The sequence below is a fragment of the Emydura macquarii genome, unplaced genomic scaffold, assembly GCF_026122565.2.
Source record: "Emydura macquarii macquarii isolate MOO-44397 ecotype Brisbane River unplaced genomic scaffold, CSIRO-AGI_Emac_v2 contig_554, whole genome shotgun sequence".
Taxonomy (NCBI): Eukaryota; Metazoa; Chordata; order Testudines; family Chelidae; genus Emydura; species Emydura macquarii.
This window is the reverse complement of record NW_027130691.1, coordinates 2,270,001-2,287,157: the sequence shown is the minus strand read 5'-3', so window position 1 is coordinate 2,287,157 and position 17,157 is coordinate 2,270,001. Positions and strand designations below refer to the sequence as shown.

At 47.9% G+C, this 17,157-nt stretch overlaps 1 protein-coding gene across 1 annotated transcript in view; it reads left to right on the top strand.

Moving 5' to 3' along the window:
• Window positions 1-17,157, top strand: part of MYO18B (myosin XVIIIB) — a 154,556-nt gene that overhangs the window by 32,271 nt on the left and 105,128 nt on the right. The gene's annotated exons all lie outside the window — the stretch shown is intronic.

Genomic DNA, 17,157 nt, shown 5'->3' with positions numbered 1-17,157 from the left:
GTCAGCATAACTCCACTGAAGTTCGATACCGGAGTCAGTGGAGTGACACAGATTTATACCAGCTGAGGACTTGACCCATAGATCTCCAGCAATTTGCCACGTCACATGACTTAAGCATCCAGGAATTAGCCCCTACTCAGAAGCCTTTGTCCCACTGGTTCATCATTCTTCAGAGTTCCTTTTTAATTATTTAGGACCTGAGTTTTGAGCATGGGGCAAGAAAGGGGAAGACAGGCTACTGGAGGAGTTCTCTGGAATGTGTTAGTTCCTGGTACACCCTACCAGCCATAGACATCAGTACCAGAGAAATCCCATTTATTTCTCACAACCAGGTTTTGCCCGACTCACCCATTGTACTAACGCCAGTGCCTCTTGTCTCCCTTCCAATGTTTTGCCATGGTTGGGAGGATCAGTATGCATATATGGAAATGAATTGTCTGTATTGTTGAGCTTGTTCACATTCATGGTCCTTGTCTTTGACAATGAGGTTAGTAGTTCCTCCTCACTCTAAATTGCCGTGTCTGTCATTCCTTAGCATTTTTCCAATGCGCCAACTAGAGAATTATCCATCCTGGTTCCTAGGGTGGCTGTGTGTTAGGTGCAGGTTCAGTTAGCAATTATTTTAGCTGCTCTTGAATGTCTCGTGCAATTGAATTATAACGGGAGCCACTTGTACAAAGGTTATAAAGACATTATTACTACATGCATACAGAAATTGCCTTTTCCCTAACGAAGTATTTAAGCTCTGTTCTAGCCTATTCTAGGGACAGCCACACATGATTTACACACTTCAATTGATAGGAGCGAAATAATGGGTTGCTTTATTGCTGCCTATGGCTGATTTTAAAAGCCTGCACAACATGCCATAACACATCTCATGGTAATTTATGCCATGAATCATTTATTAATTATTTTAAAAAGACGAACTTTGTCTTCATCTGAAGTGTGTTCTTTCTCTCTCTCTCTCTCTCCCCATTCCTTTCCCAGTTGGTAAATTTAGTACCTCTATTTATCTACAGTGCAGCACAGTCTAGTCAGCAAGGACACACGCGTCTGACATTGATTCGAGTTCTGCCTGTCCTTTGGAACTAAATTTCTCCAGCCTCCGAGTTCCAAGCCAAAGGAAATCTTGTGAGCAGTGATCCCTCATTTAAAAACTAAACCACTTAAGCACAAAGTGAGCTGGGCAGATAGATGCCAGTGCTGCCCAAGGAGGAATGATTAGACACCCGAGCTGGTGTGTGGGTAGGGACCGCATCCTTCAAAAGGACGCCACCCAACTAAAGTGGATGGTGATAGAAGTATTGCAGTCACTGTACTAGAACTGACCAGTTGCGCTCTATCTTGTCTCTGCTATAGAGGAAGCTTCTTCCTAACCCTGGGGAGCTAGTGGATGAAGTGTGCCCTGAACCTTGAGGGGTTATATCGCTTGCCCCTTTACAGTCTGCTAAAGAAATGGTGGGTGGCTCTTACTGTCCATCTAAATGTCTGATCCTGAAGATGTCCCTTTTAAAAAACGCTGCCCATCCAGTCACGGTTTTGTGTAACAGCAGTAGAGCATCCAGGGGTGCAATTCCCGCTTCTAATCAAGTGATGATTGTTTGGTAAGGGGGAAGGGAAGATTTGCAGCTGCCAGGACCTTCGGGGCGTACTCACCCTGACTCTCTTAGCATGCTCTCGATTTGGAATTGAAAATCGCCTAGTGCAAACACAGGAGACTCGGGGCAGCCTTATCTTCCACTTTAGTTCTCGAGGGTCACAGCTCTTGAGCCAACTATGCAGCCATGTCAGAATATGCTAGGGTGACCAGCTAGTAAGTGTGAAAAATCAGAACAGGAGGTGGGGGGGTAATAGGTACCTGTATAAGAAAAAGCCCTAAATATCAGGACTGTCCCTGTAAAATTGGGACATCTGGTCACTCTAGGATATGCAAAGCCGAATATCTACTTTATGAAGTTGAGAAAGGCTTTAAAAACTCCCTCTGATAATAACTGGAGCTGATTTACTCAAACTTATTGAACTTTCAGCAGGGACCTTTGGTCCTCTGCATCCTGTGAGTGAGTTTAAGGTCATCCTGTGTTTGAAAAATCTTGTTGCAGTTACTTTGGTAAGAACTGGAGTATAAAATAACAGGCCCAAACAGGTCTTGAGACTTCTCACAGAACTGAATCAGGTACAGGATTAAAAACCAGAGCATGTCTAAGCATCACTCACTCTGGTATCGATTCCTCTGTCATGTGTCAACAAAAGGAGAGAAATGAAAGGAAATGTGGATAAAAAATGGATCAAAGCTGGTTGGAGGAAGAGTCTCTGAGGGGCACTCTTGTAATATGGTTAAACATATCTCCCTGATAGCCATCTCTCCCCTCCCCCTTCTCGTGAACTTTGAAGTTATGTGTTCAAAATCCTTTGCTTTTGGAAATGTCACCAAAGAGAGCTCATCAGTGCCTTTTTCACTCACGGTCCTGAACACAGCCAGACACTGCCGTGCTGTGGAATAGCAGGTGCCACGGCTGCCTCCGTTATCTCAGAAACAAAGGCACTTACCTCGTGGCACAGGCTATATTCACCATAAGGGAATGCGAGTTAAATAATTGTCTTTGCGGATTACCATCATCTTGTCACAAATTCTGTTTGCCCTAGACTAAGACCGAACGGGCCAGTGGCATCTCTCACGGGTTGAGAATGAGAAACTCGTTTGTCACTCTAAAGACGACAAAAAAAGCAGGACTTCAAAAGCCTGCTCCGTTGGTGTCAGCACTTCTTGTTGCCTTAGAAATGTTGTGACGTTCCCTTTGTGGGAAACGAGAATGACATCTAGAGGCCAGCAGGCCTCCTTGGGGACCATTCACTGAAGCATTTTCTCTCTCCTTTGTGCATTGCAGTCTCTTAAGTATTGTCATGTATTCATTAGTGCTTTAACCAAGAAGGAGGTTTCAGGTGCAGTTGGGGGTCTGGAGTCAGCCCATTCTCAGTCTGTTTTGCTGGCTGGTACAAAAATCACAGCCTCAATATTCTCTGGACTAGGGCTTCCCACCAGGGTCGGATTAACCCATAGGCTAATAAGGCAATAGCATTAGGCCTTCCTATTTTTAGGCCCTACTTTAGGCCCTCCGTTCCATATTGAAGTAACAGCCGAGCGACAGTGGCGGGGCCATTGGAAATGTGTCTCGTTAGATATTGATTTGTACAAATTAATCCATCAAGATTGTGAATTCCGTTTATGACGGTTGTGATTTTGTCTTTGTGGGCTAAGTAAGTGTTTGTGGGCCCAAGCCACTTTGTACCCAGTAGGCCTGCACTAGACAATAGAAACCATGTCGAAGAAAGGAGGATGGCAGAAATTGAAGGAGGCCAAAGACAGACGGTAAACACAAGATGTACTCCTTCTCTAACATTTGTTTCCTCTGACTAAGTCCGGTGGTGAGGAAGTCCAGGCGAATACCCCAAGTGAACCTGCTGTACCTGATGAAAAGAAGCAGCCTCCTGTGACTTCTCTAGCTGCAGTCTCACCCCACTCCTCTGAAGACCTTCCCAGTGGTAGTCATACAAAAATATCCTCCTCCAATAATCCAGGCGGGTGGCATATGACTTCTCAAGATCTCATTGTATATTGGACTGAGAAGGGCCCACAGAATTGCCAGAATCTAGACGCTGACTTTTTATTGACAAAGGGAGAGTACGCCAATCAGTATCATTATCTGACCAAATCAGTGTTTGAACATGTGAAGCCTAACAAACAGACTGGCAAGCGAGAATGGCTCATCTGTTCGCCTTCTAAGAAAATGTACTGTTTTTATTGCCGCCTGTTTTCCGATACCAAAAAGTGGGGAATGTTCTGCGAAGGCTTCAGTGACTGGAAGAACACTGCATACGTTACCAGTCATGCAATGAGTGAGGCGCATACATTGTCAGTTAGCAGCTACCTTGCCTGAAAGAAAGTTAATGGCAGAATTGATACCCAAATGGAAAACCAGTTTTTGGAAGTTTGTGCTTGTTGGAAGAATGTTCTCAGATGCACTCCCCCAGCAAGGCCCCGGCAGCTGCAGTGGGGACAGGGGAAGTGAATGCTCCCTGCTGCATTTCCTGCCCCAGAGGCATCGCCTTGCCCCGCTCTCCAGAGCCACCCTGCCGGGCTGGGGCTCCGTGACTCTGGGGAGGGGCTGGGGGAAGTGCTTCAAGAGGTCTGGAAAGCCTGTGTGAGAGTCTGTCACCACCCACACATCAGCCCAGCCTCCTACGCAGCAATTCATTCTGCCCCAACTCCTGGATCGAGCCTCCTCTCCCCTCCCCACACAATGGCCTCATCTCTCCTGCCCTCCCCCACCTTTGCTGCTTCCACTGATCCAGGGGCTCCTCACCCCCCTCTGCTAGGCCTGGGGGGCAGCAGTGGGGTCCCTTCTGTCCCTTCCCAGGCCGGGTGTTGCAGGGAGGGCGGGGGAGGAGGGAATGGAGCCGCCCTGAGCTGCTGGGCTCTTTCTGCTCCCTCTTCCCCTTCCCCTGCTGTGGGAACAGCGTTGGCTTGGGGGGGCAGGGACGGGGAGATCTGCCTCCTGCAGCAGCCCTGATTGGCTGCTCTTCCTCAGGAGGCGGGCAAGTGGGGGAAGCAGCCAATCAGAGGGTGTTTTCCCCCCAGGAGATGGGCAAGTGGGGCAGGCAGTCGCCAATCCCAAGGGGTTTCCCCCAGGTGGGGCTGAATTTGCTGTGGCTAGGGCTGTTGGGAATGGTACCTGGGCCAAGTAATCCACCACCTGTGCGGTCTCCTTCATACAACCAATGGAATTGTTGCATGCAAATTAGCTGTAGAGTAAGGTCGATGATTGGCTGAGTTACCTATGATATCACAAGGGTCTTCTGGGACTCCAGGACTCTTGGCATGGCTTCGGTGTGTAGCCGTCCACCGCCTGGGTGTCGTTCATAAAGCCCGAGTGGCTGGTAACTTAAAAACGGGCTGGTAATAGACCATGAAAACCGGTGCGGACTGAACCTGGGGATATACAGCCGCAAGGGGTTGCACTGATTTATTGATCCCTCCTTCTCCTGGTCTGCAAAGCGCAACCAGCCCCCAGCACTGATAGGTGCCCTAAGCCTGCCCTGGGAGCAACACTTTCCTCAGCTCTGAGGAACACCTTAAAGCTGAACGAAGGTTTAGATCCCAGTGATTGCGACCCAGGCTCTGGGAGGGAGGAGCTGTCTTCTCCCCACCCCTATGGGCAGGCCAGAGCCACGAGGGGAGCAAGGAACACAGGTTTGGCTGTAATGGATCAAAGCCCTCATCCTTTGGCATTTTACACTAGAGTGTTTATACAGGGCATTGTTTGCACAGCAGTGGGAAGGGATGGTGCTGCCATATTGGCCTGCCGTAGTCCTGCGTATCGTTTGAATGGCCACATAAAAAGTGGGAGAGAACCCATGCAGGGGTCCCAGCAGTTATGGGAGGTGATCAGTGCCGTGGGGCAGCATAAAAACTTGAGTAGAGATAAAATCCTGCTCCATGCGAGGTGGGTAAATGACCCAAGTTCTTCCAGCAGACTGATCCTGTTTTTAGAATGCTGCCCGGTTGCTCACACCTCTTCCCATTTAGAAAAGTGATCTGGCCACACTTTTGCATGGGACAGAAAATGACTGAACACTAGGAAGGAAAATCGCTGCATCTGACTTTTCTGGGTGTTTATTAATTTTTTTAATATTAAGGAAAGTGATTGTTGTGCCTGGAACATCCAGTCATGGCAGGATTTCGCTATAGATTCACTTTTTAGTCTTTGATCGGAGCAGTTTATTCTCAGAGGAGTAAATTTTACATGGAACTGCACGCCACTGAAATGAGCACGGCATTAGAGATGCTGTTTGAGCTCTTCCTTTCTGTCTATGAATGCTTTGAGAACACCTCCAGACAGCCAGGCCTGCTGGCACATGTCTGTTAACACAGTGTATTTCACTCTTTGTTCTGTTAGAACTGGAAGTTCTCCAGCGCCATCCTGCATGTCAAGTGTGGCTCTGTCTAGAAAAGTGATTAACATTTCCATTTAATTGTTGCCCAAGCCTGCTTTCTGCAATTTCTCTGATCATATCTGCCTGGTTTCATCAGAAACCATTGCTCCCAGCCCTGTAGAACTCAGTGTTCCTGTGAAAGAGTGATCCAGTTTTCACACTTCCTGGTGCATCACAGAGAATATTGCCAGTTATATTCTGCTCCCAGGACTATCTGGTGGACTTGAGGAAGAGGATGTGCAAATCAGGAAGAACCCAACCTAGTTTTCAGGCACTAAGATTGCAGTGCCTGCAATTAGAAAAATCTTGCTTTGCTTGATCCAGGAGTGTTGGGATCTTCACCTAAGTGCTGCGAAAGTTAAAATTCAGGGCTCAGAATTGTAGCTGCATCTTGATAGCAGTTTGGGTCTCCTGCCTGAACCAATCTCTTTTCATGCTATTTCAACTGGGGATGGGAAAGGAAGCCTGAGATTAGTTCCCCTGAATGCATCCATAAGAGATATAGTCATAGATTATATATTGAAATCTAGGCTTTAAATCATCTACTTACTTATTGCCACAGTCCCCATTCCTGTCATATCTGAGGCAGGGAGGATTATTATCCTCATTTTACAAGGGGGAAACTGAGGCACAAAGAGATTGTGACTTGCTCAAGGCCACATGGGAAGCCCCTGGGCCTGGATCCATTGATGTGAAAAAATCTCTATGATGCTTATCAGTAGAAGTGACTGACAGTAAAAATGAGCTATAGAAACCTCACCTGGATACCCCTTTTAGCTTTTTAAAATGGAACGTTTCCAGAATTGCTCAAAGCTATTTAGATGACGAGGGTAATGGGGATGTCAATCAAAATGTTAAAAACAGGGCACCTTGCAGAATCAGGCAGGTGTTAATTACCCAGTTTCCCGTGAGCACGGATGCCAGTCAGGAATGAGCCGGTCTGACTTATCTCATCCTCACCAGCAGTAAGAAAATCCTTAAACCTGCATTACAATTGCTGTTTTACAGTTTCGGAGATGTAGTGACCTGCCAGTAATGGATATGGAAATGACACTTCCTTAATTCCACCACGGCTCAAAACCCAAATTTACCCTAATTTTTCATGATTATGTGTCACTAAAAGGATGAAGTCTCCTCAATGATCACTGGCTCAGAGGCTGCCTTTTGTGACAAATGCAATATCAGATGTATCCCTCGGATGGTGGTGGTTTGCAAGGGAAGAAACCCAGCATGTTTCAGTGTCGTCTATTGCATGTTTCAGAATGTTCATCATTGTCCCAGCTCAAGTCCAGCACTGGCTGGCATCTGTGCCCACGTAGCAAACGCCAAATGAAGAGAAGAGCCCAGTGCGTTAGGGGCTGGGTTTTGCATGGAAAGTAACTTCATAAGACTTTCCACAGGGGCAATTCTCCCCCCTCCTAAGGCTTTTAAAAACATGTTTGAGGATTAAAATCTTGTTTTAAAAACATTTTTTATCCTGTTTGTTGGAAAGCCAGTGCCAGGCGCCTTCTCTGCCAACTGAATTTGAGAAAAGGGAGAGGAGAGACCCTGACTGGCTAGGAAGCATCATGAATCCTCTCTAGCTTTCTCTGAGCTGCGTGCACATGCACAGTGTGGAGATGTGGGGCCCAAATCAGAGCAATGCTGGAGTGGGGTGGGTAGATTGGGGTCCTCAGACCCAAACACACCTGGCAGTTTTGACTCTGGCTCAGATGCAGCCCCAGTGGGCACACATTTTCTGAGATCAGACGGCTGATACTGTGAGGTTTGGTTTTTTAAGCTATTCAAAGTCAAAATCTGGATAGAATGGTGTTAACTTTTACATCATCCTCCAGAACCTTCAATTCTGGGAGGGGTTTTTCTTGTTTGTTTCTGTTTTGTTTTGTTTTTTAAGAGCTCGCTTTCCTGATGGGGATGCTAGAACATTAACAGTTGGCTCAGCTAAATCGCATTCTGCTGAGTCTCACCCCATTGCAATGTCAGGGCAAAGGCTAGCTGCCTCTCCGGCTGGGGAAGGGTACTCTCTGCTTTCTTGTGTCATTCATCAAGACGCTGCTTTGAAAAATTCAATCTAGGCCGAGTGTTTGAATCTCTGAGTCTCTCCATAAAGTCTAACATATTCCACTCTTCAGCACCTTGGCTTTCTTCCTGACATTCTTTAAAGGGACAGGAGCACGTTGTGTCTCATCTGCAGTTTGCAGTGAGATCATTGCTGTCATATGTTGCATGCTCTGAAATAACAAATCCACACAGGCTTCATAGGAAAGGCCTTAAAAACTGCCTGCGAACAATCGTAGTGGACTTGCAGACACCCGCTGAGTGCAGTGCTGAAAGGAAGGGGGTTCTGAGCTTACTTAGCTTCCATTTGTTTGTTTGTATTGGAGCCATCTGGGTTTAACTGGACAGGGGGAATGTGCCTGGGTTTGACCCCTGGCATCATAAAGCCAGTGGACTCTCATTAGTCAGTGCATGCTAGCTGGAGGAATAGAGATCCCTTTTGACAGGCAGAGGTTGCTGTGGGATTTTTAGGAATCTAGCTCTCTTGGTGCTTCCTTGAGGAGGGATGATAAACCCATTTTGTTGGGATTGGCATGCTAGGAATGCTGGAGACTGGGGAGGGAGGGGAACAGAATCTGCAGCACCTTGGGTTAATGCAGCAGCTTTTCTTTTCTGGAGACCCAGCGTCAAATGATTGGTCACGAGCTTTAATCATGCCATGAGTTTTATGTTCTCAACCTTTGTCCCTAATGGATTATTAGTTCCTATCACAAAAGCCGGGTGGTCTTCCTGGCCTGCCAGCACTTTGGCAGAGCTGTGTGGAGCAGAGATCTCCGAAGTGTGTTTTAGGGAAACTAACTGGGTTTTATACCAATTCTGAATCTCAACGTGGATTAGCAGAAATGTTTGCTGAGATATATGAACCCGGGCCTCGTTCTGGGCCAAACGTGCACTGCCTTTCCCGCCTGTGCTGGGTGTGGGGATGTTCAAGATTTTGAGTGAGAACCATGCAAAACTCCAGGACACGGAGAACTGACAAATCTGCGGGTTTGCAAATTGCACTGATAGAGCAGGGCTTGAGTGAGCTCTGCTCTAGTATTTACGGATCAGATCTGCATGCTCCAGAGGTGGTATTCTCTGGCAGCGACTGGACGAGCAGTACATGAAAGCTGCAATTCCGCAGAGTGTGCAGGACAGGCATCCTGACTGGAAGTCGCCCCCAATCCAGTGTACGCCCTCAGCTACCTCTGCTGGCACGGCTCTTGGAAAGCCTCTGGAACCCGCCCACAAAGGAGGCGACAACAGCCCCTTTCCTCAGCGGGCAGCCGCTTGCACGCCTGTGGAATACTCTATGCCAGACCCTGGCCGCACCTGGGGCCAACCCAGCTCTGCAGCCTTCCTTGTGTCCCCTGCAGGGGCTGAGTACTGTGGCAGCCCTGGCGTTGTCCCTGAGTAGGCTCCCACCCGTCCTGAAAGGGGCCGGGAAGGGGAAAGGAGAGTGAGTGGATGGTGGCCTCTCCTCCGCACAGGCTGCAGCAGCAGCAGTGCTCCTCAGGTGCTGAGGCCCCGTAGGGCCTTGTATCTCCACGGCTGGTAACTTTGCCACAACGTGGCCCATTTTCCCAATCCAAATGATATGTTTGGACGCCCTGGATGGGCAGGGCCTGAGGAGTTGCCAGTGATGCACTCAGAATCCGTTCTCCTTTCCTGGGCTCTTGTCGCCCATGCGGTGAGCTGTGCGCCTGGCCCTCAGATTCACTGGCTTTCTCTTTTTTCTGAAAGACCTTTGCTGTCATTCATTCAATCGTTCATTCCCCTTTCACCCGACGGCCTGGCCGTTACGACAGCTGAGTTACTGGTTATCACGGCTCTTCAGCCGGGGCAAGCTGTCTCTCCTCACGCCGAGATAGGGCACTATCTGTTCAGCGCGCCGACATCTTCATTACAAACGGGCCGCGAAATGCAGCCAGAACGGCAGATTTCTTTAATCATGCCATTACTCGGCTCTTCCCCTAGTTATACATACGCTTTAATGTGTCATTCGTCAGCCGAGGGGTCAGCAGAGAATTAAGCTGGAGAATTTGGTGGAGGACAAATAAATTAAACATTCAAGCAAGGATAACCCCTCCCTGTCTCGTCCCCCCGCCCAAAGCCATGAAATGGGCGTAAGTGTTAGTCCCGTCATCAGGAATGAACACACACATTGTCATTATAAAATAAGAGGAGAAAAGTGGCCGAGGTGACAAACTGGCTCAGCTGTTTGTTTGGCACGGTCGCTGAACTCTCCCTTCACAGAATGGCAGAGGCCTACAGAACAGCTGAGTATTACATACCCAGAGAGAGAGACCTTACACTCCATGCTGATTAGGCCTCAACTGGAGTCTTGTGTCCAGTTCTGGGCGCCACATTTCAGGAAAGATGTGGACAAAGATGTGGAGAAAGTCCAGAGAAGAGCAACAAAAATGATGAAAGGTCTAGAAAACATGAGCTATGAGGCAAGTCTGAAAGAACTGGGTTTGTTAGCCTGGAGAAGAGAAGACTGAGAGGGGACATGATAACAGCTTTCAAGTACATAAAAGGTTGTTACAAGGAGGAGGGAGAAAAATTGTTCTTGTTAACCTCTGAGGACAGGACAAGAAGCAATGGGCTGAAACTGCAGCCAGGGAGGTTTAGGTTGGACGTTAGGAAAAACTTCCTCACTGTCAGGGTGGCTAATCACTGGAATAAATTGCCTACGGAGGTTGTGGAATATCCATCATTGGAGATTTCTAAGAGCGGGTTACTTATCATCTGTCAGGGATGGTCTAGATATTCCTTAGTCCTGCCATGAGTGCAGGGGACTGGAGCAGATGATGTCTCAAGGTCCCTTCCAGCCCGATGGTTCTACTATTCTAATTAGCTGGATTCTTGAAGCGTAAGCGAGCGCCCTTTACAGGCTGCAGGTCCCTCTTAACATCACTTGATGTTTAGAATGAAATGACCCCGTAGCCTGCCCATCCCAATCCCGCAATGCACAGAGACAGAATAGCAAAATAAACCCATTCCTCCACAGGAACCATGGTATCTCTGCCCCATCTCCAGGCTCCTGAGATGGGTATTGCAGGTGTGTCCTGTAAGCTACCAGCGTCCGTCTCCCAGATCATAGGAGTGGAGTGGGTTCCAGGTCGAGGCCCGCCCTGTGAATGCCTTGCCAGCCCCTCCCACGCTCCTATATGGAGGATGCTCCATCTCACGCAGCTCTGCAGGCTCTAGTTGTGCTGTATGGCGCAGGGAGGAAGGTGTCTCAAAACCAGCTCCTGGGAGTTGCTCCTGGCATGAAACTCCACTTCACGAGAAGCAGCTGCAGCCCTTAGTGTCTGGGCGGTCTCGAGGTGCAGCTCAGAGATCCCAGCTCCAAGGGGGAAAGGTGCCTGAATCAGCAAGGAAAGGTTGCACCGTTCTTAACCAGCACTGATGAGTAAAGAGCTCCTGGGCTCAGAAACTACCTGGACATCCAGCAGCAGGGCAGGGTCCGACAGCGCTCCCCTCTCCGCTGCACGCCTGTGCTACGAAGGGCCGTCACAACCCCTCAGTCAGGGGCACCGAGGGAATTCCTGGTGACTGCTCTGCCTGCTTCTCCCACCGCATCGTCGCCCGGGGCTCATCTGAATCGAGCCTCCATCCAAGTCCCGTTCTCACCTGGATGCTGGGTTACACATCCCACTGCATCAGTCAAGTCAGGCCATGTCTCCTCACCGCCCCCCAGCCCCTTCCTCTAGGGAGGGTGGCAAAGCATCCTCCTGTGACACCTGAAAGCTGGAAAGTTTCCTGGAGATCTCCATGGAGGATTCCTGGGCCATCCCTGTGCACATAAACAGTCTTTTCCGAACGGCGTCCTCTGCGTAGCTGGAGTGGCCACTGGGAAGCAGATATCCACTGTGCCTCACTTTTTCTTCGTATTACACATACAATATAAGCGCATGTAACCCACAATTTGACTGGAATGGCATTCTCACCAGAGGTGCCTTCTCCAGCATCACGCTCAGCCACCATGCTGTTATGCGACCCGCTGGACTGCTCCGGGGTTAAAAACAGCCCCTGGCTCTCATGGAGGATGGATTCCCCCCCACTCGCCTGTTTCCCATTCTCGTCCTCGTCCAGCATGTCCTCCTGGGTGTTGCCTGAGGTGGCCCGAGACTGAGACTCCTGGGAGGTATCCACCCTGCGTTTGGGGGTAGTGGTGGGGTGGCCGCCGAGAATCGCATGCCGCTCATTGTAGAAGCAGCATGTCTGTGGTACAGAACCAGAACGATTGTTCATCTCCCTTGTCGTCTGGTACGCCGGCCGAAGTTCTCTGGTTTTCACGTGGCACGGCTGCGTGTCCTCGGTGTAGCCTTTCTCCCCATGCCCTGCATGATCGTTTCATAGCTGTCTACATTTCTTCAGCTAGATGGGAATGGTGCCTGCACAGGCTCTTTCTTCTCCCCAGAGACCGATAAAATCCACCACCTCCCAGGTACTCCAGGCTGGAGCACATTTGTGACATTGAGTCGCCACGATCAGCTGCGCTGGCGAGTTCTCTGCGTTGGCCAAATAGGAAATGGGAATGCAACGTTTCCTGGGGCTTTCCTGTGTACCTGGCTGCGGTGCAGCAGAGTTGAAAACGATCTCCAGAGCGGTGACAGAGGAGCATTGTGGGACACCTCCTGGAGGCCAATTCAGACACAACACTACGTTTTCACTGCCTCTTTGTCGACCCATCCACCTCAATTTAATCGCTACGCCTCTTGCAGAGGTGCAGTGATTAAGCTGATGTCACAGGTGAGTTAGGTCAGCGGAAGGGACCTGGTAGTGTAGATGCAGACCTGTTTGTAGTGTAGACCAGACCTGAGAGACATTATTATGGGCTGCAATCTGCCCCCATTGCCTTTACATAGGCCTTTTCCCAGTAGTATCGCAGTCTGCCTGACCTTCCCTAGGTGTGGGGAATTAATATGCAAAGCAGCTATCTCACTGAGCAGCAGCTCCTCAAAGCATTCTTGGTCCTCAGTGGGGTTCCCATCCCCCAATCACAGTCTCTGCTCTTAATTAGGCTGCATTTCCTCTAATAGACTAGTAGCTCGGTGTTTGGTTCCCAAAGCACGTTCTAATTTCCCTTAATTGTTTCCCACATGCACTGATTAGAGTGGAAATGTTAGGCATGCATGTTCATGACTAACTCCTGATGTCTCAGGGCTCTTAATTACTGATTATTAAATCAATATATTGTTGTTGGGGTGACCTGCAGGAACCGCAGGGGGCATCAGGCAGGTGACTGGGAATGCTGGTGTTTTCACCACCGGAGCCGCTCTGCGTCATTCCTCCTGATGTAATTATCCACTTCTATTATAGAAACACCAAGTACAGTTTGAAATACCCAATTGCTGCCCACAATTTCCCCTACTCCCGTCCCATCCCGGCCAGGCTGCCCAGGGAATTGAGGTGAACTCTATGTATGCAGAGGCTTCTAGAGTATGCATGACAGTGAGAACTGCAAAACAATTGGCTTTGAGACAAGTGTGCTCATCCGTCAAGGGCCCGGTCTAAGGAACAGACGTCGCCTTTGAACTTTCAGTGCTGCTTCATTTGTTTTCACAGGCAGTTTGGTAATGGAATTCTGAGTTAGCAGCTTACGGTGTTAAATCAGGCTGCCTGGCGTAGGTGATCTCTCTATTAATATATTTCTCTTGGATTTACATTCCAAAAATCCTGCTCTGGGCCCCGGACTGGTGACCGTTTGTTTAATTTTCGTTGAGATAATTTTCTTCAAGAGTAACTCCCCTCATGTCAGCGGGCTTAACTGGCAGGATACTGATGTGAGACGAGAATCAGACCCATCCTGATTTCAGGGAAGTGAAGGAAGAAGGTGGTGAGTAACAAGTCTGGCCTCCGTGCTGGAGCCGCTGGGATTCGGCTTCTCCCAGGAATACATAGCGATGACTTCACTGCAATACTATAGAAATATCACCCTATCGGTGCTCCAGAAATCTGCCCAAAAATAGCACCATCATTTTGCTACTCCACCATGTGCTGCTAATACCAAAGCTCAGTGCCATGCGGGTTTAGTGTGAAGGAAAGGCTAAAAGTGATGGAAATCTTATTAAACAATTCCCACTTGCATAAGGCAGAAAAAAGAATTCCAAGTCCAGTCACCTTTAAATCATCTGGGTTTTCCCTGTAACTTTGCAATATGACCTTCTAGGTTGCCTGGAGACCTCTTGGTTATGCTGTTATTATGTGACCAATAAAGTGCCTTTCCCATGATTTAACATAACAATAGAAACAAAAAAACCAAAGAGTGAGTCATGGACCTAGATTTAAAACTCTGGAAAATGTCCTATGGCCTGTTCAATTGAGTATGGTAGAGTCTGATATTTGACCACTCTGGTTTACGTGCTGTGTGAGAATCTCTGTTTGTGTGAGCGCATGCGTGTCAATAAGCATCATGCTGATAGTTTAGCTTCTTCTTGCCTCTGTTAAATATTAAACAGGCTGCAATAATTACTTTGTAGATGTTGAAATTCAGATGTCCTACGACAGGCAGATTGCATACCAAGGTGACTGCACACTGCTGCTTTTATTTATAATTTATGAAGTGGAAAAAACATGCTTAGCACTAGATGGAACCGACTGAGAATAGAAAAGACAATTGCCTATCAAATCAAGAGGCACAATACATGGAAAAAGTACCAGACAAATCCGGATTTCTATGAAGACTGAGAATCATGGAATCATAGAATATTAGGGTTGTAAGAGACCTCAGGAGGTATCTAGTCTAATCCCCTGCTCAAAGCAGGACCAACCCTAACTAACTTTGTCAAGCCGGGCCTTAAAAACCTCTAAAGATGGAGATTCCACCACCTCCCTAGGTAACCCATTCCAGTGCTTCACCACCCTCCTAGTGAAAACGTTTTTCCTAATATCCAACCTAAACCTCCCCCAATGCAACTTGAGACCATTACTCCTTGTTCTGTCATCTGCCACCACTGAGAACAGCCCAGCTCCATCCTCCCTGGAATCTCCTTTCTGGTAGTTGAAGGCCGCTATCAAATCCCCCCTCACTCTTCTCTTCTGCAGACTAAACAAGCCCTCAATCTCTCCTCATAATTCATGTGCTTCAGCCCCCTAATCATTTTCGTTGCCCTCCACTGGACTCTCTCCAATTTGTCCACATCCTTCCTGTAGTGGGAGGCCCAAAACTGGACACAATACTCCAAATGCGGCCTCACCAGTGCCAAATAGCGGGGAATAATCACTTCCTTCGATCTGCTGGCAATGCTTTTCCGTAAGTGTCAATTTGCTTTTTCAGGATATATCAATATATTAAAATTGATATGCCATTTAAGGAATATTTTTCAGTGTAAAAAATAGCAGTATGAAGCGCATCTGAGAAATGATTTACTGCTTATTCAGATATGTTCTTGGAACAGTATCCAGATAGAGGATCTGATGCATGAAGTAGAGGATGGCTGGTGTATATTTATAATAAAGTAGCATTTCCCTAACCTCAAGCAATTTGTGCATCATAGAGCAACACCTTTTATCTCATTTTAATAAGGCTTTGTATTCTCCCTTCTAGAATAGCTGCAAGATCTTACATGATGAAGTAGCAGAAAGCAGGCCTAGAAAGAAATCCAAATATTTCCAAGGTATCTGACACGAGGCAGCCATCTTGTTATGTTCAGATAAACATTGCACTTATCTGTCCTGGGACCAACATGGCTACAACAACACTGCATACACCATTGTGCTTATCTGCCCGTTTATCCCTTAGTTTCCAGAAGAGGATGGTAAGCAGAACTGCACAGGGTTGGCAGGTTTCCGGGTGAGAAGGGCATTTCTCAAGGGTTTGGCTTGTGAGGGGCTGGCTGTGAACAGCTCCCTCTTGCTTGCTTGGACGTTCAAGTCTGATTAACTCAGGCATCCCAGGAAGCAAGCCTTGTACCTTGCAGCGTGGTTATGCAAGGGCAGTCGTTCTAGAAAGGATGTTTGGAAGAGGAACTGAAACCACACAGCCTTGCAGTTAAGGGACATGTGGAGTTAGAAGGTCTGGCTTCCACTGAGGAGGTCACGTAGGCCCTGACAGCTAAAGGTGTTAGATGTTAGGTGTTAGGTGTTGCTCCGTTCAGTGTTGCGAAGCCTAACTGATGTAGCCGAAGTCTCGGTGAAAGTCCATGGGACTGAGCTCCTTATCACAGATCCTAATGAGTGCCCCTCTCTGGCCATCCGCTAGGACAGCTGTGAAGGGGGAACCCAAGCCTCTGCGCTCTGGATCTCCAGGGCAGGGCTAAAATTCTAGAGTTTGAATGGAGTCCAGCCACTGCCCCAGTGTTGGGGGACCCTCGCACACTGAGAGTGCACAGACCTGCTATCCAGCGACCCCGCCGAGAATCGGAACTTGCTATCCAATTGCCTAGCCCTTCTGGGCACAGTGCTGTCCCTTCATTCTCCCCCCAAATCATCATATGGTCTAAATCACGTAGGGCTTGCAATGCTGAGGCAACGCCTGGATACCTGGGCCTTAATCTTGCTGTAGCTTGGTTCTCCATGTTTAAAATGGGGACAATAATTCTTCCCTACGTCGCATGGGGGAGTTGTCAGGGCAAACCCATTAATGTTAGGAAGGTGCTCAATACCACAGTGAAGGGGGAGGTATATCAGAACCTAGAAGGGCCGTCCACTGCAGGTGGCTGAAGTATTTTGAAACAGTGATGGAATTTTGAAATTCAGAAATAAAAAAGCAAAAATGTCAGCGATTTGTTTGTGATTTTGTTTCAATGGTTTCTGAACATCCATGGAGCTGATCAAAATGTTCTGAATTTTGAATTAAAAAAAATTGATTTAAAAAACAGAAACAAAATCTTGAATTGTCCCCCCCCTCCCCCCAACCAACCAACCAACCAACCAACCAACCAACTCTAGCACATGCCTTGATGTTTGGAGCTCTTTATCAGAATCAAAACTAAGGGAGAAAGATAAGTGCACAGAGAGATCTTCTTGACAGTGCTTTGCTAATTGTTAACACTCTGTCTTGGACCCAGCATTTGTACCTGGTCTGAGTCACTCCTTTGCTTTCTTTTTGCATTCACTTTCTGTCCACAGATTATGGAAAAGCATAATCTAATATATCCTTTATGGTAATAATAAGTC